This window comes from Saccopteryx bilineata, chromosome 7, assembly GCF_036850765.1.
Source record: "Saccopteryx bilineata isolate mSacBil1 chromosome 7, mSacBil1_pri_phased_curated, whole genome shotgun sequence".
Lineage (NCBI taxonomy): Eukaryota > Metazoa > Chordata > Mammalia > Chiroptera > Emballonuridae > Saccopteryx > Saccopteryx bilineata.
Window position 1 is genome coordinate 12,009,097 of NC_089496.1, and position 21,083 is coordinate 12,030,179.

At 39.0% G+C, this 21,083-nt stretch overlaps 1 protein-coding gene and 1 pseudogene across 3 annotated transcripts in view; both read left to right on the top strand.

Annotated features, from left to right (window-relative positions):
* MAGI2 (membrane associated guanylate kinase, WW and PDZ domain containing 2) overlaps window positions 1-21,083 on the top strand; it is a 1,730,241-nt gene that overhangs the window by 1,240,994 nt on the left and 468,164 nt on the right. The gene's annotated exons all lie outside the window — the stretch shown is intronic.
* LOC136311030 (U1 small nuclear ribonucleoprotein C-like) lies at window positions 5,135-5,592 on the top strand (annotated as a pseudogene).

Here is a 21,083-nt window from a genome sequence, read left to right on the forward strand (position 1 = left end):
CTAGGTTGTGAAAGATTTATACCTCGAAGAAACAGAGAAAGAATTTGCAGTAGCAAGTTGCTAAAGTATTCTAAGATAAAGGTGGTCAGGGGCCTGTGGTTAGGAAGAAAGCTTTCTAAAATGTAGTCAAGCTGAGGGGAATGCTAAGGCCACCTCAGTCACTAGAATTTTATAAAAGTTTAGATAATCAAACAAGAGATGGTAAACTAATAATTAACAAAAGACTTTGTAGAAGGTTTATGTTATGAGGAACAGTTACATTGAAAGTGAAGTCAGGTTCAGATGTGCAGCCGGAATAAACATATGATACTTCAGACCAGGCATGAAGTCAGCAGTAGTGCGTCATCAGTCAGCTCAGGCGTTCTCCTCCTGAAACCTGAGTCCACTGAGTCAACTCTGTCATGTCCGTTTCTGACTGCGATCATGGTGTCCTTGGTTCAATTTGATATTTCTTTGAAAAACTACCTGATTATAGCAGCTAGACAGCCAATTTCTATCCTGGGTTTTCTAACACATCACACACACTCACACATACAAGTCAGATTCATGGAGAATTTATAGCTCCCCTTTTTTTCTCTCTGATATGTAATTAGATCCTTATATTCTATAGACAATGTTTAATTTTTAGTTTATGATGCTACCCAGTATTGTTAGCAGAGGTGAATATAATAATCTCAGTCCTCTATAAATTAAAAATAAAAGATGACAGCAAAATATATACATGGTGGGTCTAAAATAGGTTTACAGTTGTTTATATGAAAAATAATACAAAATTACTAAAAATAATACAAGAATAAATTCTGTTTTGCATACTCACAACTGTAAACCTACTTTAGCCCCACCATGTATTTACCACCTACATTTTTGTTTGTTTGTTTGTTTGTTTTATTGATTTGAGAGAGAGAGAAAAGAAGAGAGAGACAGAGACAGGAACATTGATTTGTTCTTGTGTGTGCCCTGATTGGGGATCAAACCAGTAACCTCTGTGCTTTGGGACAATGCTCTAACCAACTGAGCTACCAGCCAGAGCACACTCTACCTATTTTTTAAGGCTTCTTAATATTTGGAAACTTATATGGAACTAGATGGAACCCCCTTCCTTGTAAGAGATAGAAGGGTAATCATTGTTAGTCTTTCACATAGAAATGAGGTCATGTGATAGGTGAAACTGAAGTCCCAATTTATTGATTTTTATACCTCACCTTGAATGTTAGTAAATGGTCAAAAAAAGTTTATTCTTGTTCCAGAATCTGGGCCTTAACCAAGTTTTCTGTGAGCCTCTGGAGAATTATATTTTAAGGTCAGCCTTAGCTCTAAGGTCCTGTCCACTGACTCTTGATCTCACTCACATTTCACTTTCCATGACTGCTCTGTCCAGGCCACCTAGCTATGGACCTCAACCCTTATTTCTCGATCATTTTAAGAGGCTCTCACAAGAGGAGTCACCAAGCAAAAAGTTAACAGAATTTATTAATGGTTTGGGCAGTGTGTGTGTGTGTGTGTGTGTGCGCGCGCGCGTGCGCACTTGTGAACACACAGGAATTATATACACAGAACAGATGCAGCTGTCAGAGGGGAAGGGTGTTGGGCAATGGGTAAAAAAGGTGAAGGGATTAAGTAAAGGATAAAAAGCTCATCAACACAGACAACAGCGTAGAAATCACAGGAGGGACAGGGGAGTGGGGAAAGGAGAAGAGGGTCAAGGCGATAGATGGTGGTGGAAGAAGACTTGACTTAGGTGGTCAAGGTGTGGCACAGGGCACAGATGATGAATTCTAGGATGGCACACCTGAAACCTATCTGGTTTTATTAACCAATGTCATCTACAACAAATTCAATTTAAAAAATACAAATAATAAAATGTAATGCTAAACATTTTTATTTTTACAATTACCTTGGTGACCTTGACACCAGTTTGTTTTCATAGCCTCAATGCTCCTTTTCTTCTTCTTCCGCCTTCCTTAAATTTATCTGAATTCCTCAGGCAAAGCAGTTTACCTTTGGGGTTTTCTTGTTTGTTTTATTGTTTTTTTATGTTCTTCTTTTAAAAAAGTAAAGCTTCTAAGATTTTGCTTTTTGCAACCATACAAAATTATCAAGGTGTTTTCTGGAATATAAACATTCTTATCAAAACTCTTCTTAGCTGTTCAGATATCCATTTCCATTTCTCTCCACCATTTTATATCATAGATGTATCAGGATCTGGGCTGCCATACTCAACATGCTGCAAGATTATATCACATTAATTGTACCTAAAAGCTGAAAGACCAAGTACAAAGTATCACCTATTTAGGATCTCTTTTTGCCCAATACTGAGGTAATCAAGAAAAATAATTGATAGAGCCTTCTCTATTAAGGCCAAGGACATGGATTTAACATTCATTCATTAACAAATCATTCACTTTGCATCAATATAACAGAACTCAAGTGGAGCTTAGAGTAAGTAAACCAGAAAATAAATAGTAAAATTTTATATGGTACAAAATGCTAATAAAAATCAAGCAGGGTATTAAATAGAGTAGAGGGACAGTGGTAACTCTTTTCAATGGCATGGTCCAGACCTCTAGAAGCATGCGATAGCTGAAGAGACTAGAATGATAAGGAGCCAACCATGGAAGTATCTAAGGAAGAATATACTAGGTTAAAAAAAAAGAGTAGAGGTAAAAACCCTAAAGTGGAACATAGTTTGAAACAGGGAATAGAAAGGAAAAAACAACACAAATTTAGAGAACAGAGAAGAGAATGATAAGACATGAAGTCAAGGATGTTGGCAAGAATGAAATGATAGATCCTGGTGTAAAGTTTGGATTTTTTCTAAATCATGCTGGAGGGTATTTTTAAAATAGGTTATGACTTTATCTAACTTGTTCTTTTCTTAAATCACTTTGCTGTGTAGAGATTATGTTTTAATGATTATCTTAAAACTTAACTAAAAGTCACCCTAAAACTATTGGTGCATGCTTTCCAAATTGTCTTTCAGACCAAATTATTAAATTCATGTTTTTGGAGTATGTACTGTGTTCCTGGCATTAGGCTAGAGCTGGAGATTCAACAAGGATGTGGTTTCCACACCCAAGAACACAAAACTTCATAGAAAAAGATTTTGTTCTGCTTTATGTGGACAGTTAATATTCTCCACATTGTTTGCATTCTTATTAGAATCAATATGACCTTCCATGACCTTTTATTCTGGGTCTTAGATTTTTAGTCCTAAACTATATTCCTCCATCCATTTTACACAAAATAAATGACTAAAAATATAGTTGCATTTTCATAATATTCTTAGAATTCATTTTAATTTTATGATAAGGCTTCTAAGTTCTTTTCAGTAGAAAAACTGAATTCATAACAGGGAATAGAAAAATAATAGCATCTATATAACACTTTCTCTCTTTAGAGTGTTATTCCAAGTTAATTGAAGGTTGGAAACATATTAATTAAAATAGGAAAATATTAATATTTGGGATGCCAGGTCATGAAACAGTTTCTGTGTTAGGCCAAAGTCATTTCTATCTCCTCCCCATACTGAACTGCAAAAATGCAGAAATACAAGTTGCCCCACAGACTGCAAGTGAAATTACTGACTATGTGTGAATGTTGTTCAACCTTGAGGAGCTCAGTGATGAAGATGAGGGAGTTCTTTGAGTAGAACACTGGGAAAAAGCCAAAAAAATAAAAAGCACAGGGAAACACATTTTTCTTTGGAGGTTGAATCTCAGAAAGCATGAAGCTGGGCTTTCTCTATATTTTCAACCGTCTATCTTACTTCCCACCTTCCTTTCTCTTTCTATTGGACTTTAAAATTTTAAGGGTTTTGGTCAATGTACCCCACAACCTCCTATGCCCTCTATTTTATCTGTACTTTTATTGTTTGTTTTCTCTTCTATTTTTCCCATATTGCAAGAGACACATGCATTAAACAAGAGTCACTAAAGGACCGGGTGTGTGAAAAATCTATTTTGAAGTTGGAGCAAAAGCAAGGCAGCTTTCTGAGTGTTCTTTACCCTCAGGGCAAAAATGTTGCTAAAAAAATTATTCTCCTCCTTCAAAAGAACTAACATTTTGATCATTGTACTTTCCAGAAACAATTGTATATTGTGTCTTATAAATCCAACTTCATTGTAGACCAAGTTCTGGTTAATGAAAATACCTTAGACCTTCTCTCACCTTTGTAAAAAGAACTGTCTTACTGACAATAAAGTGTGGTTATAAAAATTCTTCATATTTCATAAGGAATATGTGCTTTTTTCATTCCTGCAACTGTATATATCAAGGACTTATTTTAGGCAAAGCTTATGTCGCTACAGTCCTAGGTGACTAATGGTGGAGCAAGATGAGAAAATCAACTATTTTACTACAAATGTTAAGGATTGTGACATTTGAACCACTGGTTATAGATGTATAGCTGTGGTTACCTTGCCAAGGAATGATGGTCAAGGAGACACTTTCAAGAAGGGTAACACTTAGCTGAGTCACCGAGACAGATAAAATTTAGCTCAGAAAAGGAAATGAGAAGCAAGTTCTAGGCAGAAGAAACAGCATATGCAAAAGGCAAGAGTCAAGGAAAGTGATAAAGTCTGAGCTTGGAAGGTTTCTGTGGGAAGGAGATGCACTTAGTAAGGTGTGGTCATAGCAGATCATGTTAGAACCTGTATGCCATTCTAAAGGGTTTACTTTACTTGAAAGCAAAAGGAAAGGCACCAAAGGGTTTCTAGTAGGGAAATGAATGAATGGGTTTGCATTTATTGAATATTCACTCTGGTAGTTGGAACGGGGTGGACTGAAAGGGAGAAGGTGATAGCCCAAGAACATAATTAAAAAACAATTGCAAAACTCCAGTTAAGAAGTGATGGAGTTTGGCCATAGTCATAGCAATGGAGGAGAAAGGAATTATTTGAGAGATGATTAAGGGTGGAATCCAGGATTTCTTAAATAATTTGAGGAAGGAGGAAGAAATTCATGGTGGCTGTCAGGTTGCCAGCTTTGGCATCTGGCAGCTCCAATGCTGATAATAGAAAATCCATTGGGGGAAAGACTATGATTCAGTCTCACTCATGTGATATTGAGGTGCTGGTTATAAGACTAAAGAGTGAATGAAAATTGGAATGGAGTGGCCAACAGCCTGAAGAGCAACATGCCCAAGTTTTATTGTGACCTCTGCAATACCCACCTCACCCATGAGTCTTCATCTGTGAGAATGACATTCTGCAGTGGTAGGAAACACAGAGAATGTGAAAGACTACTCCCAGAAAGGGATGGAAGAGCAAGCTCAGAGCCTGACTGATAAAACAACCGCAGCATTTCAGCAAAGAAAGACTTCCTATGCCTCCTCCTGTAGGAGCATTGAGCCTACTGCCCTTAAGTGTTCCAAGTCCTCCTTGTCCTGAAATGATGCCAGCATGGAGGGGCCTCCCATGATGCCAATCAATGATGAGTCATCTTCCTCCTGGGTAATGCCAGTGGGACCTGCTCCTTGAAGGAGACCCCCTATGGAGGGCACATACCAATGATGTCTGGTCCCCCAAAGGCAAGACCTCCCACCCATTCCATAATGATGACCACTTGTTGGGAATGGCTCAGCCAGACAGATAAGAAGTGAAGGAAGCCTTTTTCTATCAGTTTTGTATTATTTGTTCTACTTTACCAGGAGAATGCACTGCTGTGACTCTGGGTGTTTTCTAACAGCATGACAAAGAAGATTTCCTCTTCCTATCAAAGAAAGAATAATTTTGGAGGAGAGTTGCTGCTGTGAATCAGCACAGATAGTAATTGTCCAGGTCCTGAGTGAGAATGGTGCAGAATGAAGAAATAGACACAGAGAAAAGAAGTACGGGATTGGGAGTTCCCTGCAAGCTTTATTATATCACTCATAATATAGTGATAGCAAGCCAGAGCAAAGACAAGCCCCTGGTCTGCTTTATTATATAGTGCAGAGCCTTATGCAAATAAGGAAGTCTCTGATACAAAGGCACACATCTGAGGCATAAACAGGAATTCTCTTAAGACCAGAAATCCATCTAAAGTATAAACAGGAATCCCCTTACCATGCATAACTGAAATCAACCAACATCAGAACAAACAAAAGGTGAGAGGAAGGGCATGTAAATTGCCTCTAGCAACTTAAGCAGGTAAGGAGGGGGGATGGGGATGGGATGAGTACAAATACTCAGCTTCATAAGCAAAACGGATATGTGGGGAAGAGCTTAGCCTTTAGCTTAATCCTTAAACTGTGAGGGCTTTGCCAGTTTGCAGTCTCCCACAGGGAGTAATAGGACAAAAAAAACCCCAAACTATTATTGTTTGTATTGTAAAATGTGAAAATAAAATTGTCAACTCTTAGTTTAAAAAAAAGTCAATGAAAACAACAATTAGCATAATTCTTCTATAGAGTCAAAACTTATAGTGACTCGTGAAATGTTCACTCTTTTTCTCCATAGAAAAAAATTTTCATTTTAAAAAATCATTTATGTTTACCACCACTTCCCCAGTTTAGTCTGTTCTCTGAAGAAATGTCACACTTGCAGACATTATATTCACATGTTCCACAAACACTTTATTATGAATCCATTAGGGTATATACTTAAAATATTTGGTTTCACTGTGTTATCCCTCATGCAGTATCATGCACACATTCTGCAGACAGAGCAGTAAAGCAAGGATGGGATAGCAGCATCTTGCTAGTTACCAAAGCTTCCAGTTCATCTTTGTCCTTTCTCGTGTCTGTCCTTTTCTCTACTCATCATCATTGTTCCAAAATGGAATCCTTCTTAACCTAGGATACTTTCTTTATTATTATTACTTTTAGTGGACAGAGAGAGGAAGGGAGAGAAAGAGGTATGCGTTTATTGTTCCACTTAGTTGTGCATTCATTGGTTGCTCTCCTTATGTGCCCTGAAAGAAGATCAGACACACTTGGCATACTGGGAGGACACTCTAACTGACTAAGTGAACTGGTCAGGGCCAACCTTTATAAAAGTTCTTAAGTACCAACCACAGAAACTGATTCTGCTTGATTTATGCAGAAAATAACTTTACTGAAAAGTTTTGGGTAGCTTACAGAATCTCAAGGAAGGTGGTAAAAAAAAAAAGCTTGAAAAATAAGAAAAAGAGCGTTTCATCACCCACAAATATGAGTCAAGGAAGACATTCACTGCTCTCTTGCTGCCACAGCTGCCGCCAGGACTAGCTGTGGCAGCCTCTTCCGCCACTGTTGCTTCTGCTTTTCCTCACTAACTCCAGATTCAAAACCCCAGGTGGTTGTGTCTGACTGCCCAAACCTGGATTAAAAGCAGGCCCATGCCCTATTTTTCAGGTTTCCAGAGAAGGCAAGTATCTGGGCTTTTCTATTTCTTTTTATTTTTTTTATTGCTTTTAGAGAGAGGAAGTAAGAGAAAGAGAGAAAGATTAATTTGCATTCCACTTATTCATACATTCATTCGTTGACTCCCACATGCACTCCGATGGGATCAAATTCACAACCTTAGCAATGGAGACAACGCTACAATCAACTGAGCTACCTGGCCAGGGCTCTGGGCTTATCTACTTCTGTAGTGGCATGTAGAACCTAAGTTTCCAAATATTAAGAAGCCTTAAAAAATAAGTAGAAGGTGCCCTGGCTGGTAGCTCAGTTGGTTAGAGCATTGTCCCAAAGCACAGAGGTTATTGGTTTGATCCCCAATCAGGGCACACACAAGAACAAATCAATGTTCCTGTCTCTGTCTCTCTCTTCTTTTTTCTCTCTCTCAAATCAATAAAACAAACAAACAAACATGTATTTACCACTCATGTTGTGGAGAATTCTCCAAATATAGGAGAGAGGGTTCAAATGAGGGCAGCCACAGAAATTCAAGAGTCCCCTGAATAACCAGCTTTCCTCCTGGTTCTAATCATTCATTTTCTATTTTATATTAAACTCTGTTCTGGGCATGTCCTATGTATTCATGGTGCAGATATCATGATTACAAGTACCTGGTTAAGACTTTCCCAAAATACATCTATTATGTTGTTCTGCTTTCTTGACAGTAGAATTGTTTCCATAACTTAAGATTCTTCAACATAGTATCCAAAATATTCTATCAATTGATCTATATTACATATACAGCCTTTTCTCTCTTTTTATTTTTTCAATGTTTATTTTATTGATTTTAGAGACAGAGAAAGGGAAAGAGATTGAAAGAGACAGGAACATCGATCTGTTCCTGTATGTTCCTTACCAGGAATTAAACTGGCAACTTCTGCACTTCAGGACAATTCTCTAATCAGCTGCGCTATCCAGCAAGGGAGCAGCCTTTTCACTTATTTTTTTTATTATTATTAAGTTCAAGGCAGAGACACAAAGAGACAGACTCCACAGGCATCCCAACCAGGATCCACCTGGCAAGCCCCCTGCCAGGCAATGCTCTGGGACCATTGTTCCATTGCTCCACAACCAAACTATTTTAGCATCTGAGGGGATGCTATGGAGCCATCCTCAGCACCTGGGGCCAACTTGCTTGAGCCAATCAAGCCATGGCTGTAGGAAGGGAAAAGAGAGAGAGAGAGAAGAGGGAGGGAGAGGGGTAGAGAAACAGATGGTGCTTCTCCTGTGTGCCCTGACCAGGAATCAAACCTGGACATCCACACACCAGACCAGTGTTCTACCACTGAGCAAACCAGCCAGAGCCTCTTATTATTTTCTAACATAAATTCTCTTCTCCAACTAGGATAATTATCTTCTAATTTACATATATTACTACTCTCATTCTCTGCAAAACTACTAATCCATCTACCTATTTCTCTCTAGCCCATCCCTGAACTCATTTTATTTTATCTCCAAGCAACACTCCATTTCTATTACAGTATTTGCTCCCTTCATTGTTCCAACTGGGAATCAATGAGAGTCATGAGCGAATGCAAAGTAAAGGCACATTTATTGTGAAATCATACATTTCTGTATACAAAGTCATACCTACACCTTAATTCATAAACACCCTTTATGGATGTATTTCTATTTTTTAAATGTGGATGTTTTTACTTCTCCAAGTAAATTGTAAATTATTTAAGGATCTTATCTGCTATTGCATCTCCTCTGCCATATCTAATATGTAAATACAGAGTCCAATCTGTGTGTCTGTGGAGTAGCTATGTTGTAAAGTATCGACCCTTTATGGATGTATTTATGTTTTTTAAATGTAGATGTTTTTACTTCTCTAAGTAAATTGTAAATTATTCAAGGATCTTATCTGCTATTGCATCTGCTCTGCCATATCTAATATGTTAAATACAGAGTTCAGTCTGTGTGTCTGTGGAGTAGCCATGTTGTAAAGCACCGTTCCACTGGGCTTATGTAGAGACACCAAGTCCAAGTGAATTTTTAAGGAGTTTTATTAAAAGGAGGAGATTTATTAATAAGCCGCTGCATATGACAAACACAGGGTATATCTGACCAAATCATGCCCTCTCGAATATAGCCCTGAGGCAGGTAATAACCCTTGATCACACACAGGTTGGCAGGAAAAGGGGGGAACATGACACAATCATTATCAAGCTTATAGCATCTGTCTATAGCAGGGGTCCCCAAACTACAGCCTGCGGGCTGCATGTGGCCCCCTGAGGCCATTTATCCAGCCCCCACCGCACTTCTGGAAGGGGCACCTCTTTCATTGTTGGTCAGTGAGAGGAGCATAGTTCCCATTGAAATACTGGTAAGTTTATTGATTTAAATTTACTTATTCTTTATTTTAAATATTGTATTTGTCCCCGTTTTGGTTTTTTTACTTTAAAATAAGATATGTGCAGTGTGCATAGGGATTTGTTCATAGTTTTTTTTATAGTCCGGCCCTCCAACGGTCTGAGGGACAGTGAACTGGCCCCCTGTGTAAAAAGTTTGGGAACCCCTGGTCTGTAGGATCCATACATAAAACATTCTTCCATATTAAAACTTATAAGGTAACACAATAGCAAAAAATGTTGTTTTTCATATTAAAAGACATTTCCAGATCTTTTAGTGTTCATCTGCCATCCCTTTATCTAGAGGTATATACATTAAACACACGTTTTCAGGATGGGAGGAGGAGTTTACATGGCACCAGGGGATAAGTGTTTGTGAATGGCCCATTGAAGAAAGAAAGAAGGGGAGAGGAAAGGGCCTGCTTAATCCTCCCTTAGCCTCCCTGCACCTGGCTAGCTATTTACCTTCTTCCTCAGGTGTGAGGGAAGGGAGGAAATCCAAGTCTCCTTCCCCTCTTCATTTACAATACAATGCTATCAGCCATGTTGACCTGATATAAATCACATATAAAAAAATTATATTTTCAAAATCTATCTGTATGCTTAGCCTAAATTATAAAATGCTCTTTAAGCTTCCTAGTAAAAAAAAGTGGGGGGAGGGTTCCTACTTTCCTACACAGTATGTCTCTGCAAGCCAGGAAACTCCCACATTCCTCTCCCCTTACTCCTTACAGAAGAAAACCTAACTCTTTCTCCTAAAATATTAATATTAATTTTTCCATTCTTTGGTACCTTACTACAGCTAAGCCAATGTCTGGTCAGTTTCAGTGCTTACCACATGCTTTCAAAGAAGTTGGGATCCTGGGGCCCATTCTTCCAAAACTTACTTTGTTTCATTTTCTCCCATAACCTCTTAATTCTAAGTCATTCTATTCATTGTTCCACAAATGTATAAACTTCATATTTTAGTGGGAACCAAGCAAGGATGACTGAGCATAAATTCACTGTCATTTTTAGAAATCACCTGAACAAAATGTCCAGGTGATGCCAATAGTGTTATCTTTATAAAGGAAAACAGACAGTATTAAAAAATGGAAACTATTAATTTCTGCCTGACATGATATAATCTTTTTATGCTTTGTAAAGTTAGAACAGAAAAGAAATGGATTTCATCTAAGAATCTGATTATTTTGTCATTGTCACAGAATGACATATTAATTGGGTACTAAATTTGCAAAATGCCCTAGTGAATGCAAACAAAATGTGTCCTTTGTAAATTAAATAAAATTCCTCACACAAAGTTCCTTTCAGATGCTGTCAGAGAGAGTTTTGGCAGATGGCATCGTTCAAATAAAGTGAAATACGCTTCCAAGTGCATCCATATCATCTTGTCCTGTGAATGCCAGAAGAATTTTTCAAGTTTCTAATATATCTTAGTATCCTCATAAATAGAACCTGTCATTAAATAAATACTAAAGATTATATTATGACTCTAACGTTAGCTGAGATGTATTTCCAAATAGGTATTAATTATATCTATTGCACAACAAGGAAATGCAATACAAAAGGATTTGAAGGTCATTGAACTTGGAATCCTAAAGAGCAACATGAAAATTATTTCAAAGATCTGGAGGCATTCCTCATAAAAAATGGAAGCCCAGGTGGCCAGGTCTTTCCTGCATGTGGCTCTTCAGATTTTCTTACCAATACGTAGAACATTGGGAAGCCTAAGAAATGAGTGCTTTATTTACATGGATTCCAGCATCACCGCCTTCCAGCCTCATCAAAAATAATTCAAGTTGTGGCACTGGACAAATCATATAACAGCAGGCACAGTGCCTGATACACAATATCAATAAATTATAGCTAACTTTAGTACTTCAATGGTGGTAAATAACTGGAGTGAAACAGGAAAGGTATCACTTTTATAACTTTGGGTATAAAAATTTTGATTTTTAATTGAATTTATTGGGGTACAGGTTCAGGTGTGCAACTCTATATAGCATCATCTGCACACTACAGCATGCACATATCGCCCCAAGCAAAATGTCTTTTATCTCCATTTTCCCGTCAGCGCTAGGAAAATTTCAAGGATAACATCCTGGGTATGTTGGAATGGGAACATAAATAGCACTTAATAAAGTTGAACAGCAAATTTTTGAAATGTAAACTCCCATCAGTAAGAAGAGTTGCCAGGTAAATTTTGACTCTTATTTTACAACAAAACTCAAGGGAAATTTTTCTGTAAAGCATTTACTATCTTCTTCAGTCCCCACCATAAATGGCCATTTCTTTATTTACACATCCTTAAATACCTCTACTATGATATGTCCCAACTTACTGAATTTCTTTTTACATATGTCTTTCTAGAACTATGTGGTGAACCCCATTACACAGAAACTTTTTAAAAAAAAATTTAATTGAATTTTGAGAGAGAGTGAAACAATAATTTGTTGTTCCACTTATTTATGCATTCACTGGCTGACTCTTGTATGTACCCTGACCAGAGATAAAACCCTCAACCTTGGTGTATCAGACAGTGCTCTAACTAACTGAGTTAACCAGTCAGAGCCTAGACAGAAAATTTTAAATTTCTAGCTCTTAGCACAGCATTCAATTAATCTTGAGTAAATGAATAATGAATTTCATATTGTTCAAATAAGGGATAATCACTAAATAAAATAAAGAGCATTGACTCATATCTCTTTATACTATAGCAAATAATAAAACCCAATAAGAGAAATAAAAATGAACCCAAATAATATCTGAAAATCTCTTCCAATGATTTCTATGATTCTCTTAAATATTCTCATTGATTTGTATATATTTTGCTGAAAACATGATATTGGACATTTTTGCTGACAATAAGTTAGACATCTAATGGGAGCTTAAAATATATTGCTCTTAGGAAAAGGGTTTGAGAGAAATGTGGAGTCTGTCTCAGTAAATGGTATTTTCTAGATTTTAAATATAAAAGAATAAATTTGAAAATGTACAATGTGGTGTGGTTTGCAAAATTAAACTAAAAAAAACTGAAAAATCTTGCAAAGTAATTCCTTATCCATGTTATTGTAAAATTAATAAAGTATAATATTACAAGCCTGGTTGTTAAAAACACACAATATCCATAATGGTGAAATAAAAGCTACTAAAAATCTGTTACCAAAAGCAATGTAACTAAAACTTAATGCCTTCTTTCTCTTTACTGAAACATTTTCTTTCCTCTAGATGTGCTTCTGTAGCACTTGTGTGCAGCCATTGGCAAGGTGGAAGTTAAGCTTTATAGAACACAGCCAATACAAATATTTTCTTTTTTTTTTTCCTCTCTACCCCAACCTTGCACACCTGGAAATATCTGAAATATTTGGCAAACACTTTCACCACAAGGACACCTAACTAAAAACTGTTAACATCAATTTAAAACAAAAAACATGAAAATAACAACTAATGTATTCATTTTAGTGGAAGCCCCACAATTCCTTGTCCTACCCAAAGCGCTAGCTGAGGTTGCTCTTCAGATGAAGGTACCAGACATTTTTCTAAACTATATTTCAGGTGCCGTAGGAGGCACATGATCTCATTCATTCCTGTAACAAATGGCTATGCTGAGCATCCAATATCATCAGGTTTTGTGGATACAAAGATGAGCAAGATATGCTCCCTGCCTTTAAGCTTCTCACCATGGGGTTGACAAAACAGATGGCAAGAGTATATAGTCTTCAGAACTCGGTAGAAGTCCTTTTCTCAGTGGAATACCATACTCCTCTCCTCTTTGTTTTCTGTACATCTTTGCTGCCCATTGAGTTCTTCTCAGTCTGTCTTGTGATAGCTGGTTTTACTGAGTTTTCTGACGCTCACCTCTTACTGTGAAATTTCCCTAAATCACAGCAGTTTTAGAATAATCTAATTTGTATGCTTATTATTAGGTTGCTGAGTATGATACACTAATACTTTTAAAACCAATAAAGTGGCTTTTTAACACTATAATTCTTATACAAAGATTGTATCCTTTACTTTCAAATATTATATTTGAGTGAATATTATTTATTGATCTTTGAGCATAGTTTTTAATCACATAAAAGTTTACTGAAAGATAAATGTCACCAGACCAAAGAGAATGTTCTCCCATCCAAGTACTACCCAGGCCCGACCCTGCTTAGCTTCTGAGATCAGACGAGGTCGGGCGCGATCAAGGTAGTATGGCCACAGACCAAAGAGAATGTTCTAATGAAAACATCATTATGATCTTAATTATAGTTTTACTTTAAGGTCTATATTTGTAGTACAGATGAAATTTTGGTTTGTTACCTAACAAAATAATTTTAAATATGCTTATTACTTTACTCTTTTTTCTAAAAAATGCTGTACTATAATATTTTTGTAAAGAGTCATTTAGGCATATAATCAATAGTAAATTATAATCAGTCATCATTGTATTTTATAAACATTATTTTAATTTTAGTTATAGTTTATGTACAATATTATATTAGTTTAGGTGTACAATGCAGAGATTAGACACTTATGTAACTTATAAAATGATGACCCTGATAAAACTAGTACCCATATGATGCCATACATATTTATTACAATAATAGTTTCTTAATTTCTTAAAATATTTTTATTTATTGATTTGAGAGAGAGAGGAAAGGTGGAAGGAGCAGGGAGCATCCATTCACAGCTGCTTCTCATATGTGCCTTGACCTGACAAGCCCCGGGTTTCAAACTGGTGACCTCAGCATTCCAGGTCAATGCTCTATCCACTGCACCACCACAGGTCAGGCTATAATAGTATTAACTTTATTTCCTACGCTATACTTTGCATTCCTGTGACTATTTTGTAACTACCAAATTAGACTTCTTAATCTCTTTATCTTTTTCAGCTATTCCCCCCAATGCCCCTTCCATCTGGCAAACTTCAAAATAATCTCTCTCTATATGAGTCTGTTTCTCTTCTTGTTGTTCATTTTATTTTTAGATTTCAAATATAAGTGAAATTATATGGCCTTTGTCTTTTTCTGTCTGACTTATTTTACTCAACACAATAACCCAGTGGTAGTCAACCCGGTCCCTATAGCCCACTAGTGGACATTTCAGCTTTCATCGTGCGTGGTAGCAGAGCAACCAAAGTATAAATAAAATGATAGATTTAACTATAGTAAATTGTTTTATATTTATTCTGCCAAACAGTGAAAATCCGACATAAAGTACTGGGTAAGTAATTGTTATTATATGCTTTAACTTGCTGTAACTCTGCTTTATAAATTTTATAAAGTAAAGTTACTTCCCTACTTTATAAATCACCATTAGTGTGGAACCAGTGGACGGTTAGAAAATTTTACTACTAAGAGAGATACAAAAGTGGGCAGTAGGTATAAAAGGTTGACTACCCCTGCAGTAACCTATAGGTCCATCCATGTTGTTACAGATGTAAGATTCCATTCTTATTTATGGCTGAGTCATACTACATTGTATATATGCACCAGTTCTTTATTTGCTCATGTTGCTTCCATTTCTTGGCTATATTCTTCAGTGAACAAGTAGTTGTATATATTTTTTTGATTAGTGTTTTTGATTTCTTTGGATAAATATCCAGAAGTGGAATTAGTGGATCCTTCTTTATCCTTTGTTATAGCCTTTGTGTTAAAATGTATTTTTCCTGGTGTAAGCATTGTTACCTGTAAGGCCAATGGCTGTCACCATGGCCATGCAGGCTCTCATTGGGATTTTGGACAGATGGTAAAAGAACTGTGGAGCCAGAGGATGGTGGGCCATTCTGTTTATTAAAGTCTTGTAAGTGTGGACGAGCAAACAGGCAGGGAAGACCGCTTCCCTCTCACTCAGGGCTCCCAAAGCCCGGTGCATTCTCTCAGACTCCTTCTCTGGACTCACCCTCTGGACTCTTTCTCCCTCTCTGTACTCCCCAGAAAAACAGGCTAGGGCAAAAACCTTTTTTCCAGCAAACAAGCAGGAAGGCAATGTGCAATTTGCAATCTGTTGCCCTTAAGGCAAGCACCCACAGCCTTCCACAGACTATACATCTGGGACAGTGCCCCACGCCAATGCAACAGTTAGGCAAAATGTAAGTGAACAAACCTAACACACATTACAAACTTGAACACATTGGTTTGCCCCACACTACACCTGCCTTTTTTGTTTTGTTTCCATTTTCATAAAATATATGTTTCCATCCCTTCACTTTCAGTCTGTGTGTATCTTTGATCTGAACTAAGTCTCCTGTAGAGATCAGATGTATGGGTCCTCTTTTCTTGTCCATTCAACCACCCTATGTCTTTTGATTGAACATTTAACCCATTTGCATTTAAAGTAATTATTGATAGGTGTATTGTTATTGCCATTTTGTTATATATTTTTTATTTTCTTCTTCTTATAAAGGTTCCTTTAACATTTCTTGTAATATTGGTCTGATGATGATGGCCTTCTTTAGCTTTTTCTTGTCTGGGACAATCTTTTTCCTTTGATTCCAAATGATAGACTTGCTGGGTAAAGTAATGTTGATTTTAGGTCCTTAATTTCATCACTTCGAACATTTTATACCAATTCTTTCTGGCCTGCAAAGATTCTGTTCAGAAATCAGCTGACAGTATAATAGGAACTCCCTTGTAAGCAACTAATAGCTTTTCTCTGGTTGCTTTGTCTTTAACCATTGACATTTTTATTATGATGTGTCTTGGTGTGGGCCTCTTTCATATGGGACTCTCTGTGCTTCCCTGACATGTGTGTCTTTTTCTTTCACCAGGTTAGGGAAGTCTTCAAATAGGTTTTTAATCCCTTGCTCTCTTTTTTTCTTTCTGGTACCTCTATGATGCAGATACTGTTACGCTTGATGTTATTTCAGAGGCCCCTTAAATTATCCTCAGCCTCATTTAATTTTTTTTCCTTTTGCTCAATTGGTTGTTTTCTGCTACCTTGTCTTCCAAATTGCTGATTCGATCTTTGCTTCAACTAGCCTGCTGTTGATTCCTTCCAGTGTATTTTTCATTTCAGTTCAGTTCTTGTATTCCTCATTTCTGCCTTTTTTTACAGTTTCTATGTCTTATTTTTATGTTGTTGAACTTTTCATTAAATTGTTTGAGCATCCTATACGGTTCAAAACCATTGTTTTGAACTCTATATCTGGTAGTCCGATTGCCCCCATTTCATTTTGTTCTTTTTCTGAAGATTTCTCCTGTTCTTCATTTGTGATGTTTCTTTGACTTCTCATTTTTATTGCTTTCTTTGTGTTTTTTTCTATGTATTAGGTAGATCTGCTATGTCTTAGAGTCTTGGTCAAATAGCCTTAGGTAGTAGGTGTCCTATGGGTGCCAGTGGCCCTCCCTCCATGTGAACTGCATACACCCTCCTGTTGTAGTTGAACCTTCATCTGTGCTGGCACATCACAGGGATTGACCCCCAGGCCAATTGGCTATGAGAACCAGCTACAACTACAACAGAGGAGCTACTATGCAGAGACCCACCCCATGAAGCAGAACTCACTTTAGCGGTTCTCTAGTGCCCACTGAGTTCACCCTTTTAGTGTGTCAATCATGGAAGTAGTTCAGTGGTGCTCTGGCATGTCTGAAGTTGACCACCAGCTAGCTGTGCTGGCTCAGGGGGCTCTTGGGAGATATATATGCCATGGTCAGTCACCTTTTGTGTCTTGTCTGGGGCCACCTGGCATAAGCTACAAAGCAATCTGCCTAGGGCTGCTATTTATGTTGGGTTTGGGAGTGTCCAAGAGAGGCCAAGCTGTGAAACGAGTCTAGCTGCCACTAGTGCTGAGTCTGAGGCCACTTAGCAAGAGGTCTGTGGCTTGCCAAGCCCAGATGCTGCTTTTTTTTTTTTTTTTTTTTTTGGTTTGTGAACCTTTGAGAGAATTTAGAAAAGTCTGCATGTGCCAATACAGGCCATTTGTATGGTAAAGCCACTGCAAGCAGCTTGGGTGGACCTGAAAGTTCGATGGGGTGGGGTCTCAGGGAATCACTAGGGTGGGGCAAACAGTGTTTGTCAGGTGGATGGAGACTCAGATATGCTGCCTGCCTGCCTACACCTGCAGTGGAAAGGCTTGGCAAAGAAAAGGCTTCTACCAGCCCTTCTGTCTGGGAGATAGCTGCCTCTCCAGTTCTTTGACAAGCCAGACAATTCAGTTCCTCCTCATTTGTCTCTGGCACATTTCCAGCTGCTGCCTCACTGCTGGAGTTAAAAACAAGTAAGTCCATGTGCTAGTCTTTTAAGAGGAATGCCTGGATCCAAAGAGCAATATAAAAAAATAAAACATAAGCAGACTTATAGATACAGAGAATAGACTGATGCTGCCAGAGATAAGGGGTTGGTTTGGTAGACCAGGTGAAAAAGACAAAAAAAATGAGAAATACACACTGGTAGTCACAAAATAGTCCCGGGGATGTAAAGTACAGCATAGGGAATATGCTGGTGCTTATATGTATGGTGCCTGGTGGGTTCTGGCCTAAAGCAGGGGAGGGGTGATCACTTTGTAAAGTATATGATTGTCTAACAACTATGCTTACACCTGAAACTACTATATAACAATATTGAATGTAAAGTATAATTGGAAAAAAATATTTCACTAAAATAATTTGAGAAAAAAAAAAAGGATCACCTGGAACTCTAGTAGTCCTCTGTCTCACTCATCCACAATCCTCACTGGTTTTCATGTCAGAAATTATAGGTGAAACTTCCCTTCTCAGCATTGGAACCCTGGACAGGGAGCTTGATGTGGGGCTGAGACCCCTCACTTCTCATGAGCGGCCTTCGAGGCTGAGATATCCTTCCTTCCAGGTTTTTGACTACCACATGTGGGTGTGGGACCAGCCAGTTCCACAACTCCACCCCTCCAACCAAGATCAATGTGGTTCTTCTTTATATTCTTAGTTGTATGACTTCTACTCAGCTAGATTTCAGGTGGTTCTTAATGATAGTTGTTTCATAGTTTTGTTGTAATTTTTATGTGCTCTTGGGAGGATGCCAGTACTGCATTTACTTACCTCACTATCTGGACCAGAAGCCTATATTTTTCAGGTTGTTGTTTTATAAACATTTATTACATCATTTCTCATGAGTCAGTGTGTCTTCTTTCTAAACCAGGTCACTTCGCCCAGTTCAAAAGCTAGACTGCTAAATATCAGTCTTCTTATGCTGCAGCCTTTACTTCAAGTTTCCACAGGAAGGAAAGAATGAAAATTGTTTTCTCACTTAATCATTTTTCAACCCTCATTTTCTATTTTTTATTTTCTTTTTTTCATTAATTTTAATGGGGTGACATTGATCAATCAGGGTACATAGGTTTAGAGAAAACATCTCCAGGTTATTTTGACATTTGATTATGTTGCATATCCATCACCCAAAGTCAAATTATCTTCCATCACCTTCTATCTGGTTTTCTTTGTGCCCCTCCCCCCACCCTGTGGACAAGTCCTGCCAGGGTGAGGATATGGAGATGCAGACACCCAACTCTGGGGACCAGGTTCAGTGACGCAGATCCACTTTATTCAGGAAGTAAGCTAGCTTATGTACATGTGTTCAGCCTATAGGGTGTTACAGCGTGTTCCTCAAAGCAAATGGCTAAAAAGATCAGGGAGCTGCCTGGTTAGCACTGAGTCACTTCCTTATAGCGGGTGAGCTTCCTTCCTGGGTGTGCCCAGGAGGCTTCTGGAGCTGGAGTGTTCTCACAGCATTGCATCAGCCACAGCTGCTAGGAATGTGCTCTGCACTCCACCCACATCTCCTGCTTCTCTTAAGGGCCAATTGGACTTGATGAATGTTGTTGTTGTCTCTATGGGCAGAATAATGCCAGGGTGTGGAAAAGCAGCCCAGAAATGGTGATCCGCCTGTGTCTGGGAGTCAGTGGTCACTATAGCACACATAAGCAAGAACAGAGCATCAGGGCCTGGGGGCCCGTCAGGGGCAATTCTCTGGGCCCACCCCGCCAAAGCCTACACATCCCCCCAGGTGATGGGGTGCACATTTGGGCCATGAGGTCTTCTTCTGGAGCACTGAGGACCTCTTTCCCTCAGGCGTAGTCAGTGTGGAGAAGGCCAGGGCTGTGGCTTTGGACAGATGAAGACTGAACCACTTAGTGGTGCCCAAGAAACCCTGTCAAGCAGGTTGGGGGGTTCCTGAGATCCAAATTGGCTGAAAAACACAAGCATAACCTCTCCCTTGTGTTAGAAGATGGTGTGATCCCTGCCACTGTGCCGTGGCTGGGTCCTTCCAGTGTCATTTCAGAGAGAGTGGTGGGGGAGAGAGAGAGAGGGAGAGATACAGAAAAATAGACAAGATGGACAGACAGAAAAAACAAACAAACATGGGGGCGTACAGGCTGGCCCATGGGTCTGCAGCAGGAACACGTGTTGGAGTTAAAGTTGGGGTAGAAAATGGCATCTGAGAGGCTGGGGTGAGGCATTGAACCCCAGCAGGGAATGCGGAAGGAGCGACTTCTGCTTTTTCCGGTGGCAGAGCTGATGGCGCAGTTAGCAATTCGGTTGGTTTCATTTCTACACGCTTTTGTCAAACTTGGAGGCTAAACTACTTTCCTCCTCAGTGGAGGGGGGCGAATAGGGAGGTAGGGGCTCCTCAGAGAGAGAGGCAGCCTGCAGTATCTTTGCACTGGCAGAGGGTCCCCAGGAGGAGCACTGGTCAGGCAGGCCTGTATCGCTAGCAGGGCAGGAATGAGGCCGAGAGGGAAGGTTTGCCCCCATGTACTTCCGCCGAACGGATGTGCTGGAAAGCTCAAGCCCAAGTATCTGGGTCCCAAAGAGACGCGTTTGGAGCCAAGGATTGAAACCTGAGAGGATCTCCCAGTAGGTACAAAGATCCTTTTCACTAACTTGAACTCGCCTACTCTGCAATAGGGCATGCAGGGCTCGAGCTTGCGGGGCTTGGGAGTGGGGGAGAAGGTTTCCCATTGCAGAGGGTCACTCACCTGTCCTGTGGATGCCAGTTAGGTCCCTGTTCAAGGCTCCAGTATGTGGACAAGTCCCACGGGGTGAGGACGATGGAGACTCAGAGACTTGACTTCGGGGACCAGGTTCAGTGATGCAGATCCGCTTTATTCAGGAAGTAAGCTAGTTTATATACACAAGTTCAGCTTATAGGGGGTTACAGCGTATTCCTCAAAGCCAATGGCTGAAAAAATCAGGGAGCTGCATGGTTAGCGCTGAGTCACTTCCTTATAGCGGGCGAGCTCCCTTCCTGGGTGTGCTCAGGAGGGTTCTGGGAGCTGGAGTGTTCTCACAGCATTGCATCAGCCACAGCTGAGCTCTGCATTCCACCCACACCATTCCTCCCTCTCTTCCCCCCCCCCCCAACCACCACACTCTTGTTCATGTCCTTGAGTCTCATTTTTATGTCCCAAATAT